Below are 24,214 nucleotides of genomic sequence, written 5' to 3'. Positions count from 1 at the left end.
CTGGCCGGACACAACAATATAGGGAAGCCCTTTTTTTCTTAATTTCATGAATTTCATGAAATAATTTAAAAAAAAAATACGTGGGGCTTCGCCCTATTTTTGTGTCCAGCCAGGTACAACTAGGCAGCTGGGGGCTGGAATCTGCAGCGCAGGGAGACCCAAGCTTTCTGGGCCCCACCCGCTGCAAATTGCAGTCCGCAGCCACCCCGGAAAATGGCGCGTTCATAGAAGCGCCATCTTCTGGCGCTGTACCCAACTCATCCAGGGCCCTGGTGCGGTGGCTCACTGGGTAATAAAGGGGTTAAGGCCAGCTTGGCATTATCAGCTGGCCCTAAGCCCGAAATTCATGGGGTCACGCCAATATTAGACATGACCACCATGAATTTCTAGTAAAGTATTTAAAAAAAACACAACACCCAGAAAAAAGTCCTTTAATTGAAATAAACACACAATTCTTTATTGTTCTAAATTAAACCATACTTACCATCACGCCCATTCCAGCTGAAGCCAACGATCTCCTGCAATAAAAGAAAAATAATAAAGCAACATCATCCTTACCTTTCCATGGTTCCCACGACAGCTTCAGCTCTGCTACATCGAGATGACAGGCTGGACCGCAGCAGAACGCTGCCATCCAGCCTGTCATCCCGCAGACACTGAGAAGCGCAGGCATGCTTGCGCTCCTCAGTGTCTCTCTGTGACGGCATAAAGATGAGCCGAGGTCATGTCCAATGAACTCGGCTCACCTCATGCACGTCACTGACAGCGTGGGAAAATTCTCCTGCACTCAGCGCTTGAGCGTGAGAATTTTCCCACGCTGTCAGTGACGTGAATGAGGTGAGGTCATGTCCAATGAAAGAAAAAACGCGACGAGTTTGGTATCTGGTCAGGGGCCTGAACGTTTATGGTAAAACTTAAGCGTTCAGGTGGTATGGTTGCCCACATTCCATCATCTGCCTTCCTGGGTAGGGATCCTATCCTGGTCTTCTACCAGGGGCAACCGAAGCTCTGTCACAGGTGCGGCGACCCCAAACACTTCAGTGCAAACTGCACTGTGCAGAAATGTGCGTTGTGTGGGGGTGTCGGCCATGTTGCTGCCTCTTGTGTGGAGATTAGGTGCCACCTGTGTGGTGAGTTAAGTCACCCATTCAGCCGTTGTCCTCGCTCCTTCGCTGATACAGTCGAGACCCCGGTGGGAGAAAGCCGTGAGGCGGAATCTGCTGGGGAGGGGACTAGCAGGGGTGGGGGAGCTGAGGGTCCAGGGAAGAAAAGCAATAAAAAGACGCCTGCCCAGCTGAGGCGTCTAGACAAGCGCAGACAGGAGAGGGGCCGGGGCGAGTCACAGGATACTGGGGCGGCCCCTGTCCTGGGTGCCAGTGTTTCTGCTGAGGCCCCGAGGGATGATGAGTTGGAAAAGGAGGTCAGGAGGATCCACAGGGAGGAAACTGCCTCTGCCTCAGAATCCTCCCATTATGAAAGTATGGATGAGGATAATAAGCGGTGGCTAGAGAACAAGCGTAAGCTCGGCAACAAAAAGAAGAAAAAGAAGGGAGATAAAACATCTTCTCCCGCTCTGACCAAGGTACCTAAGGAAGGTAAAACCGACTCCCCTCTGGTTGGTCTTTCTAACCGGTTCCAAGCCCTTGATAACATCTCTTCCTCTGAGGAAGAGGCTGAGGGTGAGGTTCCGGCTTCAGTGGAGCTTACAGGGGGCGCCGAGTCTCCTTCTCCTGGGGATGCAAGGTCTTTGGGGGGAGGGACTGGCCCAGATTCCGGAGACGAGGACGAGAAAAGAAAGAAAAATGCTGGAATGGACACCTCTGTGTCATTAAAGAGGGGGAAGGATTCCTCCTCTGAGGCAGAGGATAAGGGGAGTGGAAAGAGGAAAGCCATCTAACTTAATCACTAATGATGGCGGTACCCACTCCGTTGACGCTGGCGTCCATTAATGTCGCCAGCATTAAGTCAAATTTGGCTAGCTTTGCGGCCTTTGATTTTCTCAGCCGAGTTGAAGCTGACATTTTCTTTTTGCAAGAGACCAGGCTGCCAAATATGGCAGAGGTGTTTATAGCTAAGAGGGAGTGGAGACTCGGGCCCTCCTATTGGTCTCTTGTGGCCGAGCCGTATAGTGGAGTGGCGGTCCTTTTTACCGCACCGGTAGAATGCCGACGGGTTATTGAGTTAGAAATGGGGAGGTGCCTGATATTAGATGTCCTCATGAAGGGACAAGAGCTCCGGCTCATTAACATCTATGGTCCCCAATCTAAGTGGGACCGGAAGTGTCTCTTTATGAGGATCAAGCCCTACCTTTTTACGAGTCGGCAGGTCGTCTTTGGAGGGGACTTCAACATTGTCACGAGGCCCCGGGATAGAGGAGATTCCAGAGACAAGCTGACTTATGATAGCGTCGCCCTTAATAGTATAGCTAGTGAGGCTCGCCTGGTGGATGTCCACATCCGGCACACCCCAGGCCACGAGGGGTTCACCTATCATAGAGGTAACTGTAGGTCCAGGATAGACAGGTTTTATTTAAAGGAGGAAGCCGTCTCTTCAGCAGTATCTGTTGTTGAGGTGGAGTTCTCCGATCACTGTTTGATTTTGTTTTCCCTGAATGTTACAGAAACCCCTCGGATGGGAAGAGGCTTTTGGAGGCTCAATTCGTCTCTCTTGGAAGAAGCGGAGATAAGACAGTCCTTTGAGGATTTTCTTCAGAGCCAGGTACCCTTACTGGATCTTTGTAGTAGTAAGTCAGAGTGGTGGGAGATGTTTAAGAAAAGGGTGGCAAGATTCTTCCGCCAGCTCTCGAGCCTCAGGAGCCTGGACAGGTATCGCCTGTATCAGGGACTGAGAAGGAAACTCGAGCATCTTGTCTCAACTGGAGGTAGCCGCGAGGAGATCTCCAGAGTGAAATCTTTGCTAATGAGGTGTCAGTATGATAGACACGCATCTTTGGTTTTTGAGAGGGATTATGGGAAGTACCGCTCGCCCGACCCTTACAGAAACTGCAAGATGTCAGTGAATAGTAAAGTTGTTACAGGACTGGTTGACACTGCGGGGACCCTGAAAAGATCCAGATCAGGGATCCTGGAGGTCGTCAGATCCTTCTACTCACACCTCTTGGGGAAGAGGGATCTGGATTGGGATGAGATGTCGGCTTTTCTGGCTGAAGCCGTCCCCGAACCAGGGGTAGACCCCTTTCTTGGTGTTTTGACAGAGATGATCACGGAAGAGGAAGTTAAGTTGGCGATTGAAGGGCTTGCCCTAAAGAAATCTCCCGGTCCAGATGGCTTAACATCTGAATTCTATAAGACCTTTAAGGACGCCTTGGTTCGCCTCTTGACTGAGGTATTCAATGAGTGTCTTTCCTCGGGCACTCTACCAAAGTCAATGAGGAGGTCTGCCCTGATCATCTTGTCAAAGGGTAAGGACCCATCTTGCATTAAGAATTGGCATCCCATAGCGCTTCTCAATGCAGACAGGAAGGTTTTGGCAAAGGTGCTGTTTAATCGGCTGGTGAAATTTGCACCCCAGCTCCTTTCGGGGGCCCAGCATTGCTCTGTTCCAGGCCGCAGTACAATTAGTGCTGTACTCTGTGTCCGAGAGGCGGTGGAGCAGGGTAGGGCTGGTCACTGGAAGGGGTACATGCTGTCATTGGACCAGGCAAAAGCGTTTGATCGGATTAATCATGAGTACCTCTGGTCTGTCCTTCTGAGGTATGGCCTGCCAGGGGGGGGTTTGTTGATTGGTTTAAGACCTTGTATGCTGGGGCAGAGAGTTTCCCGCTTGTGAACGGTTGGATTGGCAGCTCTTTTGAGGTTGGGTGTGTTGTTCGCCAGGGTTGTCCCTTGAACCCGCTACTGTACGTGTTTGCAATTGACCCACTTCTTAGGAGGGTGGAGCGTGGACCGTTGGCTGGGATCGGGATGGACCGGGCAGCACCGGAAGCCATTCTGAGAGTGGTGGCGTATGCCGATGACGTCACCATTTTTGTTTCCTCTGATGGGGAGGCAGAATGGCTGATGTCAAAGGTAAATCGCTACTCGGAGGCATCCGGGTCTAAGATCAACCGGGATAAGTGTGAGAGTCTCTGGCTGGGAGGAGGAGATCCTGGTTTTGATCTCCCGGACACCCTTCCAGAACCCAAAGTCTCTGCAAAAGTTCTTGGCGTTGAATTTGGCAAGGGGGATTACCCCAAACAAAATTGGGACAGCAGGCTAGAGATCACCCCTCAGAAGGTGAACCAATGGAAGGGTTGGTCTTTGACCATAAGGGAAAGGGTAAACCTGATCAAAACTTACCTGCTCCCTTTGCTGATCTATCTGGGCAGTGTGTGCATCTTGCCAGAGCCTCTCTGGACTCGGGTCTACAGTTTGTTCTTCCAACTGTTATGGGGGAATAGACTGAACCTGGTCAAGAGGGAGGTTACTTACCGTACGAGGAGACTAGGAGGGTTGGGTATGGTCAGCCCTGTGGTATTCCTTGTGAATACCTTCATTAAGATCAATATTGCAAACCTATGGAAAGAGAGGGCTCCTCTGTGGGTATTCTCCTGTAAGGGATGGTTTCAGCCTTTCTTCCAGGAATGGGAGACAGGAGGGCAAGTGAAGGATCTCCGCACACTGCATGGACATCTCCCGGCTTACGCTACCGTGGTTCTGAAGGTAATTCGCCGGTGGGGTCTGGGAATGTGGGAGGTCAGGACTCTGCCAAGGAAGCTCCTTGACAAAAGGATTCTGTTGACCCAATTTCAGAAGCCTCTGGTGCTCAGGGATTGCCCAAGTCGGGATCTTGGGGTGGGTCTGCATCTTTTGAATTCTATCAGGATCCCCTCGAAGGTTTGGGACTTGGCTTGGCGCTGCTTCCATGGGAAACTGTGTGTGAGGGACAATCTGAAGTGTAGGAGCTCTGAGGACAGGAACTGTCCTCGGGAGCATTGTGGTACCATGCTTGAAAGCATGGACCACTTCCTGCTTCGTTGTCCCTTTAACATAGAGGTGTACAACAGGGTGGGCGCCTCCATTGGCTGGCCCCGGCTGGCCGGTCTCTCTTATGCGGAATGGGCCTATGGAGCATTCGGGGACCTGGGTGGTCGGGACCACTGCACCTTATTTCTAGTTAGCGCAGTAGTTAGGTATCACACGTGGAACGCACGGTGCTTAGTATCGACGCAGCGGAAAATCCTCCCAGTGGACGATGTGTTTAGGACCATACTCGGTGACCTGGTGAAGGTGCGTTCTCTGGAGTATGAGAGACTGGGTACACGGAGGACCGCTCTCCTCTGGAGGGGCTTTTCTTTTAGTGTGCCCTAGTCTGGTCATCTCCTCTCCTGGTGGTGGACTGCTGCTGACACCATAGATTTTTGTTTTTGATCAGTAGACAGTGATGTAGGGCTGCAGGCACCGAACTTGGGCTTTGTCAGTTGTGGTTATTGTATTGTGTGTTATTCTATTGTTTGTTTCTGTATATATTGTATATATGGATTTGGGTGTAGGTGTTAGGTTGGGTGGTGGGAAAAGGGGGGAGGTGGGTTCATCTTGTGGGACACTGGTTATTTGGGTGAAAAACTGGCACTGCCTGATCCGTCCTATGGACGTTGGACATGGACTGAGGCATGAGGCGCAGGACCAGCTCTCAGGTCAGTGCCGGGGAGGGACTGGTGGGCTCGAGTGTGGGATGTTTTGTTTTGTCTTGTATATATTTGTATAGTTAGTATTTATTTTATTTAAAAAAAAAAAAAAAAAAAGAATGTATATATTAGTTTGTATATAATTTGTCGGTTATTGTTTATTATATTGTTATTATTTGTTTGGTAACCGGACCAGATGTCACAGTGTAAGTAGTTGTTATTCTGTATATATGTATAATATGTGTGTGAGGAGAGAGGGAGCGGCTGGACCAGTTCATTACATTGTTTATTTTCTGGTTATTAATTTTGTTATGTTTCTGTTATTATTATTGTTATGTTTTTCATTTTTATAATAAAAGATCTACAGGATGTAACTCAGGATCAGTACATGGTCAGTAATGTAATGTATGTACACAGTGACTCCACCAGCAGAATAGAGAGTGCAGCTCTGGAGTATAATACAGTATATATCTTGGGATGCATTCAGTGTCTCCACCAGTGAATCCCAGTAAGGACATGCTCCATCCTTTGACACTATTACTGATGCCTTACTGGTGAGACTGATGCTACCCATGGTTACCTCCTGTGTACACATGCCTGAGTGTCCTCCAGCGTGTTATAGACTCTGTTCAGACACGCTTTTGTGCTGTGAACTTTGCCTGGACTTGTCAAAACTTCTTCTACTGCAGCAAGAACTCAGTCTGGACACGCACGGGCTTCCTCTACTGTATCTGCACCTTGCTTAGACTTGCCCAGGCCCTGTCAGTTCAGGTCTCCACGTGGATTGGACATGTTCAAGCTCTGTCCAGTTTGGTCTGAATGCTGCCCGAACACGAGAACACAATTCAGCATCTTTCTCCACAGAAAGGCTTGTGTGAACTTGTACAAGCATCCTCTACTGCTGTCTGAACACGTTCCAGCTGCCATCATTCCTGTTCGCTCACTTTTCTACGCCTAGATCAGGTTCCACAATGTTCAGCGCCTTGTGTCATCATCTCACACCTTGTCTTATATGTTCAATAGAAACTTACAGTCTAATTTTCCTGAATGGATTAAGCAGGTGCATGAATGGTCCTTATGACTGAGGAATTTCACTCATTTTGCTTTCGTGACTTAGAAATTTGCTGATGGGGAAATCTCATTAATCCACTAATTATTGTAACAAGTGCAGAAATCCTGTTAACAGATGTAATTTGCAGAGTTTCCATCCACCTCTGGTAGCGACAATACAGTTTCTTCTTCAATTGTCTGAATTCTGTAACTCAGGATCGGAACAGGATCAGTAATGTAATGTATGTACACAGTGACTGCACCAGCAGAATAGTGAGTGCAGCTCTGGAGTATAATACAGGATGTAACTCAGGATCAGTAATGTAATGTATGTACACAGTGACTGCACCAGCAGAATAGTGTGTGCAGCTCTGGAGTATAATACAGGATGTAACTCAGGATCAGTACAGGATCAGTAATGTAATGTATGTACACAGTGACTGCACCAGCAGAATAGTGAGTGCAGCTCTCGAGTATAATACAGGATGTAACTCAGGATCAGTAATGTCATGTATGTACACAGTGACTGCACCAGCAGAATAGTGTGTGCAGCTCTGGAGTATAATACAGGATGTAACTCAGGATCAGTACAGGATCAGTAATGTAATGTATGTACACAGTGACTCCACCAGCAGAATAGTGAGTGCAGCTCTCGAGTATAATACAGGATGTAACTCAGGATCAGTAATGTCATGTATGTACACAGTGACTGCACCAGCAGAATAGTGTGTGCAGCTCTGGAGTATAATACAGGATGTAACTCAGGATCAGTAATGTCATGTATGTACACAGTGACTGCACCAGCAGAATAGTGAGTACAGCTCTGGAGTATAATACAGGATGTAACTCAGGATCAGTACAGGATCAGTAATGTAATGTATGTACACAGTGACTGCACCAGCAGAATAGTGAGTGCAGCTCTGGAGAAATAAAGCTCCTGGAGTCCCCAGTGTGCCTCCAAAACTTCCATCTTGGTGATGATCTACCAGAAGAGGCATCTGGGGGCCATAAAAAGGCTAAGAAGACCAAGCCATAGCTGCAGGAAGCAGTAAGCTATGTATATGCCCCCTCCCTGTACCCCCTGAGTCGGCAGCAGGCTCAGCTCGCTGTGTAAGCCCCGTTGCCCAGCCCAGCCCAGGTTCTGCTGTGGATCCGGTGCAGAGGCGCGGGGAGATTGCACAGCGCGGTAGTGAGGCGCAGAGCTCCGTCTCTGCTAGTAGTAGCGGGGACGCAGCAGGAGGTGCATCAGCCGAGAGGCTGGACAGTGAAGGCGGCCCGGTGGCGGGCGTTCGGTCAGTTCACAATGCTGTGGTGCGCTCCTCAGTGGGAGGGGGGAGCAGCCCGGTGTCGGGGGCAGCTCCGGTAGCCTCGGAACCTCTGATTGCTGTTGCCGCTGATCACTTAGTTGAGGAGCGGAGGCAGTGTGAGGGGGTTGAGCGTTCCAGTCCTCCCACCAAAGTGTTATTTTGTGTTGGCGCCGCTGGTCAGGAAGATCCTGATGCTAAAGATCAGCGGCGCCTCACAACAGCTAAAGATCAGCGGCGCATCGCTGCAAATGTAAAACAGCGGAAATTACCGACTGATGATGTGGAGGGCACACATAAGACCAGGGGTGAGGTCGTCTCCAGTTCTATGGAGGTGACTAAGCCCCTTGTGCCTGATGATACTGAGGTCAAAATGTCATCCACCATTGTTACTGAGGCACATATATTACAAAAATAATCTGACAGGCCAAGACTAAGATAGTTGGGACAATTAATTTACAATACCCAACCATTCAATTGTAGGGACATTGGTTGTGGAAAATCCATACTGGTGCTGCCATATTGAAGTCAGGATTTTGTGGGTCAACAACTGCTTAGAATTCACCACAGCAGGAGCCCAATATACACCCTTTGGATGTATGATAATTGAATCAACATATTTTAATCTTATTAATAAAAGCAACATTTTATTCACACACCTTTTCTCCTAATACCCCTCCTGGTTTCTAATAGTTATATAATCGGTGGTGACCACCTGTGTGAATACTGCCCACTGTTTAAATCAGAAATTTACATAACTTGTACTTCAGTCCAGCCCAGCAGTCTGACTACAGTCCAGTCCGCCAGTCTGTCTATGGGCTCTGCCCGTCTGCTTACCTGGAAGTACCTGCCAGTTACCTGCCGTGCCCGCCAGCCTGCTTACCTGGAAGAACCTGCCAGTTACCTGCCGTGCCCACCAGCCTGCTTACCTGGAAGCACCAGTCTGTTACCTGACGTGCCCACAAGCCTGCTTACCTGGAAGCACCTGCCAGCTAACTGCCGTGCCCGCCAGCCTGCTTACCTGGAAGAACCTGCCAGTTATCTGCCGTGCCCACCATCCTGCTTACCTGGAAGCACCAGTCTGTTACCTGCCGTGCCCACCAGCCTGCTTACCTGGATGCACCTGCCAGTTACCCCTTGTGCCCACCAGCCTGTCTACCCGGAGCACCTGTCTGGCTATCTGCCGAGTCAGCCAGCTTATCCGCTTTACCGGTCTGTTCCTGCCATCTGACACGTGGGAGTCACCTGCTCTCATACAAGGTCGGTCCTAGAGTAGCACCTAGTCCCTCTGCTCGGTCCCTTCCTGGTTCACGGAGTTGACTGAGCCGCCGTGCGACCTTGGTCAGGCCGAGTAGGTACTTAGTCACGCCCCTCTGGTCCCTCCTTGCACTGCAGCACAGAGGTTCCACCACCCGAACCCGTAACACCCGGCTGGCGAGACTTTGCTGTTCAGGCAGTGTCTCGCCAAAACCAAATCAAGAAAGTGACTGTGATGACTCGTAACGAGTCGCTTTCTTGTTATGACATCAAGACGTGGCTTGGTCGGTATGTAGAGGTGGTGGAGATGCCAAAGAAAAACCGTGACGAGTTTGGTATCTGGTCAGGGGCCTGGATGTTTATGGTAAAAAGTAAGCGTTCAGGTGGTACGGTTGCCCACATTCCATCATCTGCCTTCCTGGGTAGGGATCGTATCCTGGTCTTCTATCAGGGGCAACCGAATCTCTGTCACAGGTGCGGTGACCCCACACACTTCAGTGCAAACTGCACTGTGCAGAAATGTGCGATGTGTGGGGGTGTCGGCCATCTTGCTGCCTCCTGTGTGAAGATCAGGTGCCACCTGTGTGGTGAGTAAGGTCACCCATTCAGCTGTTGTACTCGCTAATGCAGTCGAGACCCCGGTGGGAGAAAGCCGCGAGGCCGATTCTGCTGGGGAGGGGACTAGCAGGGGTGGGGGAGCTGAGGGGCCAGGGAAGAAAAGCAATAAAAAGACGCCTGCCCAGCTGAGGAGTCTAGACAAGCACAGACAGGAGAGGGAGCGGGACGAGCCTCGGGCTACTGGGGCGGCCCCTGTCCTGCTGCTGAGGCCCCGAGGGATGATGAGTTGGATGAGGAGGTCAGGAGGATCCACAGGGAGGAAACCGCCTCTGCCTCAAAACCCTCCCATTATGAAAGTATGGATGAGGATAATAAGCGGTGGCTAGAGGACAAGAGTAAGCTCGGCACCAAAAAGAAGAGAAAGAGGGAGATAAAACATCTTCTCCCGCTCTGACCAAGGTACCTAAGGAAGGTAAAACTGAATCCTCTCTAGTTGGTCTTTCTAACCGGTTCCAAGCCCTTGATAACATCTCTTCCTCTGAAGAGGAGGCTGAGGGTGAGGTTCCGACTTCAGCGGAGCTTACAGGGTGCACAGTCTCCTTCTCCTGGAGATGCAAGGTCCTTGGGGGGAGGGACTGGCTCAGAGTCCGGAGACTAGGACGAAAAAAGAAGGAAAAATGTGGAAATTGACACCTCTGTGTCATTAAAGAGGGGGAAGGATTCCTCCTCTGAGGCAAAGGACAAGGGGAGTGGGAAGAAAAAAGCCACCCAACTCGATCACCAATGATGGCGGTACCCACTCCGTTGACACTGGCGTCCATTAATGTCGCCAGCATTAAGTCAAATATGGCTAGTTTTGCGGCCTTTGATTTTCTCAGCCGGGTTGAAGCTGACATTTTCTTTTTGCAAGAGACCAGGCTGCCAAATATGGCAGAGGTGTTTAAAGCAAAGAGTGAGTGGAGACTCGGGCCCACCTATTGGTCTATTGCGGCGGAGCCATATAGTGGAGTGGCGGTCCTTTTTACCACACCGGTAGAATGCCGACAGGTTATTGATTTAGAAAAGGGGAGGTGCCTGATATTAGGTGTCCTCATGAAGGGACAGGAGCTCATTAACATCTATGGTCCCCAATCTAAGTGGGACCGGAAGTTTCTCTTTATGAGGATCAAGCCCTACCTTTTTACGAGTCGGCAGGTTGTCTTTGGAGGGAATTTCAACACTGTCTCGAGGCCCCAGGATAGAGGAGATTCCAGAGACAAGCAGACTTTTGATAGCGTCGCCCTTAATAGTATAGCTAGTGAGACTCGCCTGGTGGATGTCCACATCCGGCACAGCCCAGGCCACGAGGGGTTCACCTATCATAGAGGTAACTTTAGGTCCAGGATAGACAGAGACCCCCCGGATGGGAAGAGGCTTTTGGAGGCTCAATTCGTCTCTCTTGGAAGAAGCGGAGATAAAACAGTCCTTTGAGGATTTCCTACAGAGCCAGGTACCCTTACTGGATCTTTGTAGTAGTAAGTCAGAGTGGTGGGAGATGTTTAAGAAAAGGGTGGCAAGATTCTCCCGCCAGCTCTCGAGCCTCAGGAGCCTGGACAGGTATCGCCTGTATCAGGGCCTGAGGAGGAAACTCGAGCATCTTGTCTCAACTGGAGGTAGCCGCGAGGAAATCTCCAGAGTGAAATCTTTGCTAATGAGGTGTCAGTATGATAGACACGCATCTTTGGTTTTTGAGAGGGATTATGGGAAGTACCGCTTACCCGACCCTTACAGAAACTGCAAGATGTCAGTGAACAGTAAAGTTGTTACAGGACTGGTTGACACTGCGGGGACCCTGAAAAGATCCAGATCAGGGATCCTGGAGGTCGTCAGATCCTTCTACTCGCACCTCTTGGGGAAGAGGCATCTTGATTGGGATGAGATGTCGGCTTATCTGGCTGAAGCCGTCCCCGAACCAGGGGTAGACCCCTCTCTTGACGTTTTGACATAGATGATCAGGGAAGAGGAAGTTAAATTGGCGATTGAAGGGCTTGCCCTAAAGAAATCTCCCGGTCCAGATAGCTTAACATCTGAATTCTATAAGACCTTTAAGGACGCCTTGGTTCCCCTCTTGACTGAGGTATTCAATGAGTGTCTTTCCTTGGGCACTCTGCCAAAGTCAATGAGGAGGTCTGCCCTGATCATCTTGTCAAAGGGTAAGGACTCATCTTGCATTGAGAATTGGCGTCCCATAGCGCTTCTCAATGCAGACAGGAAGGTTTTGGCAAAGGTGCCGTTTAATCGGCTGGTGAAATTTGTGCCCCGACTCCTTTCGGGAGCCCAGCATTGCTCTGTTCCGGGAAGCAGTACAATTAATGCTGTATTCTGTGTCCGAGAGGCGGTGGAGCAGGGTAGGGCTGGCCACTGGAAGGGGTACATGCTGTCATTGGACCAGGCAAAAGCGTTTGATCGGGTTAATCATGAGTATCTCTCGTCTATCCTTCTGAGGTGTGGCCTGCTAAGGGGATTTGTTAATTGACTTAAGACCTTGTACGCTGGGGCAGAGAGTTTCCCGCTTGTGATTGGCAGCTCTTTTGAGGTTGGGTGTGGTGTTCGCCAGGGTTGTCCCATGAGCCCGCAGCTGTACGTGTTTGCGTTTAACCCACTTCTAAGGAGGGTGGAGCTTGGACCGTTGGCTGGGACAGGGTGGTGGCGTATGCCGATGACGTCACCGTTTTTATTTCCTCTGATGGGGAGGCAGAATGGCTGATGTCAGAGGTAAATCGCTACTCGGGGGCATCCGGGTCCAAGATCAACCGGGATAAGTGTGAGAGTCTCTGGCTGGGAGGAGGAGATTCTGGTTTTGATCTCCCAGACACCCTTCCAGGACCCAAAGTCTCTGCAAAAGTTCTTGGCGTCGAATTTGGCCAGGGGGATTACCCCAAACAAAATTGGGACAGCAGGCTAGAGATCACCACTCAGAAGGTGAACCAATGGAAGGGTTGGTCTTTGACTCTAAGGGAAAGGGTAAACCTGATTAAAACCTACCTGCTCCCTTTGCTGATCTATCTGGGCAGTGTGTGCAGCTTGCCGGAGCCTTTCTGGACTCGGGTCTACCGTTTGTTCTTCCAACTGTTAAGGGGGAATAGACTGAACCTGGTCAAGAGGGAGGTTACTTACCGTACGAGGAGACTAGGAGGGTTGGGTATGGTCAACCCTGTGGTATTCCTTGTGAATTCCTCCATGTGTATTCTCCTGTAGGGGATGGTTTCAGCCTTTCTTCCAGGAATGGGAGACAGGAGGGCAAGTGAAGGATCTACGCACACCGCATGGACATCTCCCGGCTTACGCTACCGTGTGGGAGGTCAGGACTCTGCCAAGGAAGCTCCTTGACAAAAGGGTTCTGTTGACCCATTTTCAGAGGCCTCTGGCGCTCAGGGATTGCCCAAGTCGGGATGTTGAGGTGGGTCTGCATCTTTTGAATTCTATCAGGATCCCCTTGAAGTTTTGTGACTTGGCTTGGCGCAGCTTCCATGGGAAACTGTGTGTGAGGGACAATCTGAAGTGTAGGAGCTCTGAGGACAGGAACTGTCCTCAGGAGCATTGTGGTACCATGCTTGAAAGCATGGACCACTTCCTGCTTCGTTGTCCCTTTAACACAGAGGTGTACAACAGGGTGGGCACCTCCATTGGCTGGCCCCGGCTGGCCGGTCTCTCTTATGCGGAATGGGCCTATGGAGCATTCGGAGACCTGGGGTCGGGACCGCTGCACCTTATTTCTAGTTAGTGCAGTGGTTAGGTATCACACGTGGAACGCACGGTGCTTAGTATCGACGCAACGGAAAATCCTCCCAGTGGACGATGTGTTTAGGACCATATTCGGTGACCTGGTGAAGGTGCGTTCTCTGGAGTATGAGAGACTGGGTACACGAAGGGCCGCTCTCCTCTGGAGGGGCTTTTCTTTTAGTGTGCCCTAGTCTGGTCATCTCCTCTCCTGGTGGTGGGCTGCTGCTAACACCATAGATTTTTGTTTTATTGATCAGTAGACAGTGATGTAGGGCTGCAGGCGCCGAACTTGGGCTTTGTCAGTTGTGGTTATTGTATTGTATATTATTGTATTGTTTGTTTCTGTATATAATGTTTATAAGGATACGGATTTGGGTGCAGGTGTTAGGTTGGGTGGTGGGAAAAGGGGGGAGATGGGTTCATCTTGTGGGACACTGATTATTTGGGTGAAAAACTGGCACTGCCTGATCTGGCCTATGGACGATGGGCATGGACTGAGGCATGAGGCGCAGGACCAGCTTTCAGGTCAGTGCCGGGGAGGGACTGGTGGGCTCGAGTGTGGGATGTTTTGTTTTGTATATATTTGTATAGTTGGTATTTATTTTATATTATTTATAAAAAAAAAATATATATATATATATATATATATATATATATATATATTAGTTTGTATAGAATTTTGTCGGCTATTGTTTATTTTACTTATTATATTGTTATTATTTGTTTGGTAACCGGACCAGATGTCACAGTGTAAGTAGTTGTTATTCTGTATATATGTATAATATGTGTGTGAGGAGAGAGGGAGCGGCTGGACCAGTTCATTACATTGATTATTTTGTGGTTGTTAATTTTGTTATGTTTCTGTTATTATTATAGTTATGTTTTCATTTTTATAATAAAAAGATCTACAAGATGTAACTAAGGATCAGTAATGTAATATATGTACACAGTGACTGCACCAGCAGAATAGTGAGTGCAGCTCTGCGGTATAATACAGGATGTAACTAAGGATCAGTAATGTAATGTATGTACACAGTGACTGCGCCAGCAGAATAGTGAGTGCAGCTCTGGAGTATAATACAGGATCTAACTCAGGATCAGTAATGTAATGTATGTACACAGTGACTGCGCCAGCAGAATAGTGAGTGCAGCTCTGGAGTATAATACAGGATCTAACTCAGGATCAGTAATGTAATGTATGGACACAGTGACTGCACCAGCAGAATAGTGAGTGCAGCTCTGGGGTATAATACAGGATGTAACTAAGGATCAGTAATGTAATGTATGTACACAGTGACTGCGCCAGCAGAATAGTGAGTGCAGCTCTGGAGTATAATACAGGATCTAACTCAGGTTCAGTAATGTAATGTATGGACACAGTGACTGCACCAGCAGAATAGTGAGTGCAGCTCTGGAGTATAATACAGGATGTAACTCAGGATCAGTACAGGGTAAGTAATGTAATGTATGTACACAGTGACTGCACCAGCAGAATAGTGAGTGCAGCTCTGGAGTATAATACAGGATGTAACTCAGGATCAGTACAGGATCAGTAATGTAATGTATGTACACAGTGACTGCACCAGCAGAATATTGAGTGCAGCTCTGGAGTATAATACAGAATGTAACTCAGGATCAGTACAGGATCAGTAATGTAATGTATGCACACAGTGACTGCACCAGCAGAATAATGAGTGCAGCTCTGGAGTATAATACAGGATGTAACTCAGGATCAGTACAGGATCAGTAATGTAATGTATGTACACAGTGACTGCACCAGCAGAATAGTGAGTGCAGCTCTAGAATATAATACAGGAGGTAGCTCGGGATCAGTACAGGATCAGTAATGTAATGTATGTACACAGTGACTGCACCAGCAGAATAGTGAGTGCAGCTCTGGAGTATAATACAGGAGGTAACTCAGGATCAGTAATGTAATGTATGTACACAGTGACTGCACCAGAAGAATAGTGAGTGCAGCTCTGGAGTATAATACAGGATGTAACTCAGAATCGGTACAGGAACAGTAATGTAATGTATGTACACAGTGACTCCACCAGCAGAATAGTGAGTGCAGCTCTGGAGTATAATACAGGAGGTAACTCAGGATCAGTAATGTAATGTATGTACACAGTGACTCTACCAGCAGAATAGTGAGTGCAGCTCTGGAGTATAATACAGGATGTAACTCAGGATCAGTACAGGATCAGTAATGTAATGTATGTACACAGTGACTGCATCAGCAGAATAGTGAGTGCAGCTCTGGGGTATAATACAGGATGTAACTCAGGATCAGTACAGGATCAGTAATGTAATGTATGTACACAGTGACTGCACCAGCAGAATAGTGTGTGCAGCTCTGGAGTATAATACAGGAGGTAACTCAGGATCAATACAGGATCAGTAATGCAATGTATGTACACAGTGACTCCACCAGCAGAATAGTGAGTTCAGCTCTGGAGTATAATACAGGATTAGTACAGGATCAGTAATGTAATGTATGTACACAGTGACTGCACCAGCAGAATAGTGAGTGCAGCTATGGAGTATAATACAGGCGGTAACTCAGGATCAGTACAGGATCAGTAATGTAATGTATGTACACAGTGACTGCACCAGCAGAACAGTGAGTGCAGCTCTGGAGTATAATACAGGATGTAACTCAGGATCAGTACAGGATCAGTAATGTAATGTATGTACACAGTGACTGCACCAGCAGAATAGTGTGTGCAGCTCTGGAGTATAATACAGGATGTAACTCAGGATCAGTACAGGATCTGTAATGTAATGTATGTACACAGTGACTCCAGCAGCAGAATAGTGAGTGCAGCTCTGGAGTATAATACAGGATGTAACTCAGGATCAGTACAGGATCAGTAATGTAATGTATGTACACAGTGACTCCAGCAGCAGAATAGTGAGTGCAGCTCTGGAGTATAATACAGGATGTAACTCAGGATCAGTACAGGATCAGTAATGTAATGTATGTACACAGTGACTGCACCAGCAGAATAGTGATTGCAGCTCTGTGGTATAATACTGGATGTAACTCAGGATCAGTACAGGATCTGTAATGTAATGTATGTACACAGTGACTCCACCAGCAGAATAGTGAGTGCAGCTCTGGAGTATAATACAGGATGGAGCTCAGGATCAGTAATGTAATGTATGTACACAGTGACTGCACCAGCAGAATAGTGAGTGCAGCTCTGGAGTATAATACAGGATGTAACTCAGGATCAGCACATGGTCAGTAATGTAATGTATGTACACAGTGACTTGTGAAGCTTGGCTTGGCTTGACAAAGGACCATGCAGGTGTGAAACATTTTGCCTGGGATCACAGCGGATATTTCTTTTCCGCTTTTTTAATTGTTGTGCTTTTGTGTTCAACCATTTTTTGTGCCTTTTCTACTACTGGATCAATGAAGTAATTCTTTAGAGAAGATGTGAGTGTCGGCTATTGTTTGGACTGTTGATAAAATTATTCACATTAACTAATGATTTTTAGGCAGTCTTTTTTTTCTTTTTTACATCCATATAAATTATCTATGGCTATAATCGAGCCATTTGTGATGTTTCATCCACACAAATGCCAAAAAAGTTAAAAAATAAATAAATAAATAAATAAAGACAGCAGGAAAACTGGAGGGAACCCAGCACGTTCAATGCCAAGTCGCACAGAATTGCTTCGCTCTTATCGGTCCTGGCTGATATTTCAACAATGTACAAAAAAAAACAACATAGAGCAACTGTGTACAATAATCAACCGTCTGCTGGATGAATAGGATGCCAGGCGGCACAAAGAGCCTGGAAATACCGCCATGTAGTGCAAAGTATGCAATTACCCTCAAGACACAGCTATTATCTTCTATACATACACCTTTTCATTACTTTCTGCCAGTTTTGTCCCTCCAATTGTTCATGTAAGGGTCTCCGGTGTTTCTTTTATACTGCTATGTGATGACCCACGCTATTTTGGGGTTAAATCATATGGAAATATTTTTCATTTTCTTGGTTTAAGCACCCAAGATTCTTGTCTCTTAAACATGTTTCCTAGTGTCCTAGCTCTATTTCTGTGGTATCTTAGTCTGTTTATTTTTTTTTCCCTCAATTATATTAATTTTTGATTGTATCAATTTATTTCTAATCTATTGTTTATTTTTATTGTATCATTAGTTTTAGATCGTATTCGTTATGTCCTATAATAACTGTGCCGCTCCTCCCATCTGCTCATAGCACAATAAACAGTTCCTATTTGCTTCAGAGCATTTCACAACTAGAAAATTAACCTAAAAAGAAGCAGTTGACCCATTTTTCCGCTGAAGACAGAAAGTGAAAAGACGACCACCACTTCTCCGATGCCAAACAAGCTGGCTGTATTAAAAAAAATAATAAAAATTTTAAAAAAAATGAAAAACTTACAATTTTCACACTGTCCAATGGGTTATTCCAGACTCCTAACTTTCTTTTCTTTCATGAAATGCACATGTACATTAGCAGCAATAAATGGACTTGGACCCTATCTTTTGTATTGAGTCATCTAATGAGCGTGTGCAAAAGTCACTGAGAAGTGGAGGAGGGGGAAGAGGTGATCTGTGACATCAGCTACTGTAACTGGGGCGTCCTGTGCTATTATAGAGTTGTTACCAGTCATTGTAATCCTGCCTGTGATGATAATGAACCTGCTGAAAAGTCTTCTGTAATGAACAGGAAGTAGGCATTTCAAATAAGCCCCGGCATCCAGTGTGAACATTGCAAGGTCTCTAATTTCATATGGAAAAAAATACAAAAATTTCCAACAGAGAAACACAAAAATCTGATTGAAGCAACAGGTCTTTTTCTGATGATACGTTCCCTTTAAGCCACTATTTTCCACTGGGCAGGAAGATAGCAAATAGCTAGTGGAAGATAAGGCGCAAAGTACAACAGCTACATCCATAAATAAATCTTCGACAGCGGACGTAAGGTCCTTAGCTCAAGAACCCTTAAAGTATTCAGCGCTGACAATGTGCCATGAAAGAGCGGTACAAACAACGAGCGTTCACACCGTGATCCTTCGCACTCCTTCTGCTGCTTTTATTAAATCCTCAATAGTTTGTTATGCAGTAAAACTGCTATCCGAATAATACGGAATAAACCTGGAAAAGGGCGACTGAAGGAAGCGTCTGGGCACTAAGCCTGTGGTATTAAAGATCCAGACTACAAATCCCCCGCAAGTCTTCCAATGGTAAAAAAACAACCATGACACTGTAATCCAACCCGGTGACAGTACGAAGGCCGCACAATACAGTACAACCGCGGTAGGAAAAATTCAGGTGATCCAATACCCCATAATAATGGGGGCACATGGAGAAAACGTGCATATTCTAGAGTCCTTAACTATACCCCCCTAAGGCACAAACATTAAAGAGGATCATCTTTTATTACAAGTCTGAATTGTGCTGTCCCTCTGTTATTCCCCCTGGAAATTCATGATGCTGTCAGCAGTGATAGCACAAGGTTAGTCCTAGTAGGGTCACACTCCCCACTGGTAACGTTTAGCTAATTTATTCATAGAATTCCAGGAGGAGAAAAAGAGGAAAGGCATAATGCAGTTATAAGAAATGATGAAACATGAAGAACGTAAGTATTTACTAAAACCGACATGTCCGGAGTTATGACAGGTCCTTGCTAACAGGCTTTTCCGGAACTACAAAATTGAAAGGCTAAGCTTAGGTTAGGCCAGAAAAATTGGATTTGGAAGGGTCCAACTCCTGTCCTCTTGTCCAGCAGATGAAAGAAGCGGCTCGACCACTTCTTCTACACTGTTTACTAAGTACAGCTGTGTACATTCAGTAGGAGCTGCCTCTAGTCTCATTAAAGACATATAAAGACATGCTCCTGCTTCCTGTTTTAAGACAAAGACAAGCTCCTGCTTCCTGTAGTAAGAAAAAGTCCCGTCTCCTCCTCCTATAGTAAAACGTAGACCCGCCCCTCTTCCAGTAGTAAGACAAAGACCCGCCCCCTCTCCCTGTAGTAAGATAAAGACCGGCGCCCCCTCTTCCTGTAGTAGGACGAAGACCTGCCCCCTCTTCCTGTAGTAGGACGAAGACCTGCCCCCTCTTCCTGTAGTAGGATGAAGATCAGCCCCCTCTTCCTGTAGTAAGATGAAGACCTGCCCCCTCTTCCTGTAGTAGAACGAAGACCTTCCCCCTCTTCCTGTAGTAAGACATAGACGCCCCCCTCTTCCTGTAGTAAGACGAAGACCTGCCCCCTCTTCCTGTAGTAAGACATAGACGCGCCCCCTCTTCCTGTAGTAAAACGAAGACCTGCCACCTCTTCCTGTAGTAACACATAGAAGCGCCCCCTCTTCCTGTAGTAAAACGAAGACCTGCTCCCGCTTCCTGTAGTAAGATGAAGACCTGCCTCCTCTTCCTGTAGTAAGATGAAGACCTGTTCACGCTTCCTGTAGTAAGACAAAGACCCGCCCCTTTTTCCTGTAGTAAGACAAAGACCCGCCCCGTCTTCCTGTAGTAAGACAAAGACCCACCCCCTCTTCCTGTAGTAAGACAAAGACCCACCCCCTCTTCCTGTAGTAAGACAAAGACCCACCCCCTCTTCCTGCAGTAAGACAAAGACCCGCCCCCTCTTCCTGTAGTAAGACAAAGACCAGCCCCCTCTTCCTGTACTAAGACAAAGACCCGACCCCTCTTCCTGTAGTAAGACAAAGACCTGCCCCCTCTTCCTGTAGTAAGACAAAGACCCGCCCCCTCTTCCTGTAGTAAGACAAATACCTGGCCCCCACATCCTGTAGTAAGACAAAGACCCGCCCCGTCTTCCTGTAGTAAGACAAAGACCCGCCCCCTCTTCCTGTAGTAAGACAAATACCTGGCTCCCACATCCTGTAGTAAGACAAAGACCCGGCCCCCACATCCTGTAGTAAGACAAAGACCTGCTCCCTATTCCAGTAGTAAGACAAAGACCCGCCCCCTTTTCCTGTAGTAAGACATAGACGCCCCCCTCTTCCTGTAGTAAGACGAAGATCTGCCCCCTCTTCCTGTAGTAAGACATAGACGCGCCCCCTCTTCCTGTAGTAAAACGAAGACCTGCCACCTCTTCCTGTAGTAACACATAGAAGCGCCCCCTCTTCCTGTAGTAAAACGAAGACCTGCCTCCTCTTGCTGTAGTAAGACATAGAGGCGCCCCCTCTTCCTGTAGTAAAACAAAGACCTGCTCCCGCTTCCTGTAGTAAGATGAAGACCTGCCTCCTCTTCCTGTAGTAAGATGAAGACCTGTTCACGCTTCCTGTAGTAAGACAAAGACCCACCCCTTTTTCCTGTAGTAAGACAAAGACCCGCCCCGTCTTCCTGTAGTAAGACAAAGACCCACCCCCTCTTCCTGTAGTAAGACAAAGACCCACCCCCTCTTCCTGTAGTAAGACAAAGACCCACCCCCTCTTCCTGTAGTAAGACAAAGACCCGCCCCCTCTTCCTGTAGTAAGACAAAGACCAGCCCCCTCTTCCTGTACTAAGACAAAGACCCGCCCCCTCTTCCTGTAGTAAGACAAAGACCAGCCCCCTCTTCCTGTACTAAGACAAAGACCAGCCCCCTCTTCCTGTACTAAGACAAAGACCCGCCCCCTCTTCCTGTAGTAAGACAAAGACCCGCCCCCTCTTCCTGTAGTAAGACAAAGACCTGCCCCCTCTTCCTGTAGTAAGACAAAGACCCGCCCCCTCTTCCTGTAGTAAGACAAAGACCCGGCCCCCACATCCTGTAGTAAGACAAAGACCTGCCCCCTCTTCCTGTAGTAAGACAAAGACCCACCCCCTCTTCCTGTAGTAAGACAAAGACCCGGCCCCCACATCCTGTAGTAAGACAAAGACCCGGCCCCCACATCCTGTAGTAAGACAAAGACCCGCCCCCTCTTCCTGTAGTATGACAAAGACCCACCCCCTCTTCCTGTAGTAAGACAAAGACCTGCCCCCTCTTCCTGTAGTAAGACAAAGACCCGCCCCCTCTTCCTGTAGTAAGACAAATACCTGGCCCCCACATCCTGTAGTAAGACAAAGACCCGCCCCGTCTTCCTGTAGTAAGACAAAGACCCGCCCCCTCTTCCTGTAGTAAGACAAATACCTGGCTCCCACATCCTGTAGTAAGACAAAGACCCGGCCCCCACATCCTGTAGTAAGACAAAGACCTGCTCCCTATTCCAGTAGTAAGACAAAGACCCGCCCCCTTTTCCTGTAGTAAGACATAGACGCCCCCCTCTTCCTGTAGTAAGACGAAGATCTGCCCCCTCTTCCTGTAGTAAGACATAGACGCGCCCCCTCTTCCTGTAGTAAAACGAAGACCTGCCACCTCTTCCTGTAGTAACACATAGAAGCGCCCCCTCTTCCTGTAGTAAAACGAAGACCTGCCTCCTCTTGCTGTAGTAAGACATAGAGGCGCCCCCTCTTCCTGTAGTAAAACAAAGACCTGCTCCCGCTTCCTGTAGTAAGATGAAGACCTGCCTCCTCTTCCTGTAGTAAGATGAAGACCTGTTCACGCTTCCTGTAGTAAGACAAAGACCCACCCCTTTTTCCTGTAGTAAGACAAAGACCCGCCCCGTCTTCCTGTAGTAAGACAAAGACCCGCCCCGTCTTCCTGTAGTAAGACAAAGACCCACCCCCTCTTCCTGTAGTAAGACAAAGACCCACCCCCTCTTCCTGTAGTAAGACAAAGACCCACCCCCTCTTCCTGTAGTAAGACAAAGACCCGCCCCCTCTTCCTGTAGTAAGACAAAGACCAGCCCCCTCTTCCTGTACTAAGACAAAGACCCGCCCCCTCTTCCTGTAGTAAGACAAAGACCAGCCCCCTCTTCCTGTACTAAGACAAAGACCAGCCCCCTCTTCCTGTACTAAGACAAAGACCCGCCCCCTCTTCCTGTAGTAAGACAAAGACCCGCCCCCTCTTCCTGTAGTAAGACAAAGACCTGCCCCCTCTTCCTGTAGTAAGACAAAGACCCGCCCCCTCTTCCTGTAGTAAGACAAAGACCCGGCCCCCACATCCTGTAGTAAGACAAAGACCTGCCCCCTCTTCCTGTAGTAAGACAAAGACCCACCCCCTCTTCCTGTAGTAAGACAAAGACCCGGCCCCCACATCCTGTAGTAAGACAAAGACCCGGCCCCCACATCCTGTAGTAAGACAAAGACCCGCCCCCTCTTCCTGTAGTATGACAAAGACCCACCCCCTCTTCCTGTAGTAAGACAAAGACCCGCCCCCTCTTCCTGTAGTAAGACAAAGACCCGCCCCCTCTTCCTGTAGTAAGACAAAGACCCGCCCCCTCTTCCTGTAGTAAGACAAAGACCCGCCCCGTCTTCCTGTAGTAAGACAAAGACCCGCCCCCTCTTCCTGTAGTAAGACAAATACCTGGCTCCCACATCCTGTAGTAAGACAAAGACCCGGCCCCCACATCCTGTAGTAAGACAAAGACCTGCTCCCTATTCCAGTAGTAAGACAAAGACCCGCCCCCTTTTCCTGTAGTAAGACATAGACGCCCCCCTCTTCCTGTAGTAAGACGAAGATCTGCCCCCTCTTCCTGTAGTAAGACATAGACGCGCCCCCTCTTCCTGTAGTAAAACGAAGACCTGCCACCTCTTCCTGTAGTAACACATAGAAGCGCCCCCTCTTCCTGTAGTAAAACGAAGACCTGCCTCCTCTTGCTGTAGTAAGACATAGAGGCGCCCCCTCTTCCTGTAGTAAAACAAAGACCTGCTCCCGCTTCCTGTAGTAAGATGAAGACCTGCCTCCTCTTCCTGTAGTAAGATGAAGACCTGTTCACGCTTCCTGTAGTAAGACAAAGACCCACCCCTTTTTCCTGTAGTAAGACAAAGACCCGCCCCGTCTTCCTGTAGTAAGACAAAGACCCGCCCCGTCTTCCTGTAGTAAGACAAAGACCCACCCCCTCTTCCTGTAGTAAGACAAAGACCCACCCCCTCTTCCTGTAGTAAGACAAAGACCCACCCCCTCTTCCTGTAGTAAGACAAAGACCCGCCCCCTCTTCCTGTAGTAAGACAAAGACCCGCCCCCTCTTCCTGTAGTAAGACAAAGACCAGCCCCCTCTTCCTGTACTAAGACAAAGACCCGCCCCCTCTTCCTGTAGTAAGACAAAGACCTGCCCCCTCTTCCTGTAGTAAGACAAAGACCCGCCCCCTCTTCCTGTAGTAAGACAAAGACCTGCCCCCTCTTCCTGTAGTAAGACAAAGACCCGCCCCCTCTTCCTGTAGTAAGACAAAGACCCGCCCCCTCTTCCTGTAGTAAGACAAAGACCTGCCCCCTCTTCCTGTAGTAAGACAAAGACCCGCCCCCTCTTCCTGTAGTAAGACAAAGACCCGCCCCCTCTTCCTGTAGTAAGACAAAGACCTGCCCCCTCTTCCTGTAGTAAGACAAAGACCCGCCCCCTCTTCCTGTAGTAAGACAAAGACCTGCCCCCTCTTCCTGTAGTAAGACAAAGACCCGCCCCCTCTTCCTGTAGTAAGACAAAGACCCGCCCCCTCTTCCTGTAGTAAGACAAAGACCTGCCCCCTCTTCCTGTAGTAAGACAAAGACCCGGCCCCCACATCCTGTAGTAAGACAAAGACCCACCCCCTCTTCCTGTAGTAAGACAAAGACCCGGCCCCCACATCCTGTAGTAAGAC

General features: G+C 48.2%; 1 protein-coding gene across 1 annotated transcript in view; it reads right to left on the bottom strand.

The window, feature by feature from the left end:
• Nucleotides 1-24,214, bottom strand: part of MRE11 (MRE11 homolog, double strand break repair nuclease) — a 242,404-nt gene that overhangs the window by 114,201 nt on the left and 103,989 nt on the right. The gene's annotated exons all lie outside the window — the stretch shown is intronic.

Source organism: Phyllobates terribilis, unplaced genomic scaffold (assembly GCF_046119375.1).
Source record: "Phyllobates terribilis strain yellow unplaced genomic scaffold, ASM4611937v1 Scaffold_2__4_contigs__length_985480577, whole genome shotgun sequence".
In the NCBI taxonomy this organism is placed as follows: domain Eukaryota; kingdom Metazoa; phylum Chordata; class Amphibia; order Anura; family Dendrobatidae; genus Phyllobates; species Phyllobates terribilis.
The sequence above is the reverse complement of the archived record's forward strand: the minus strand, read 5'-3'. Positions and strand labels throughout refer to the sequence as shown.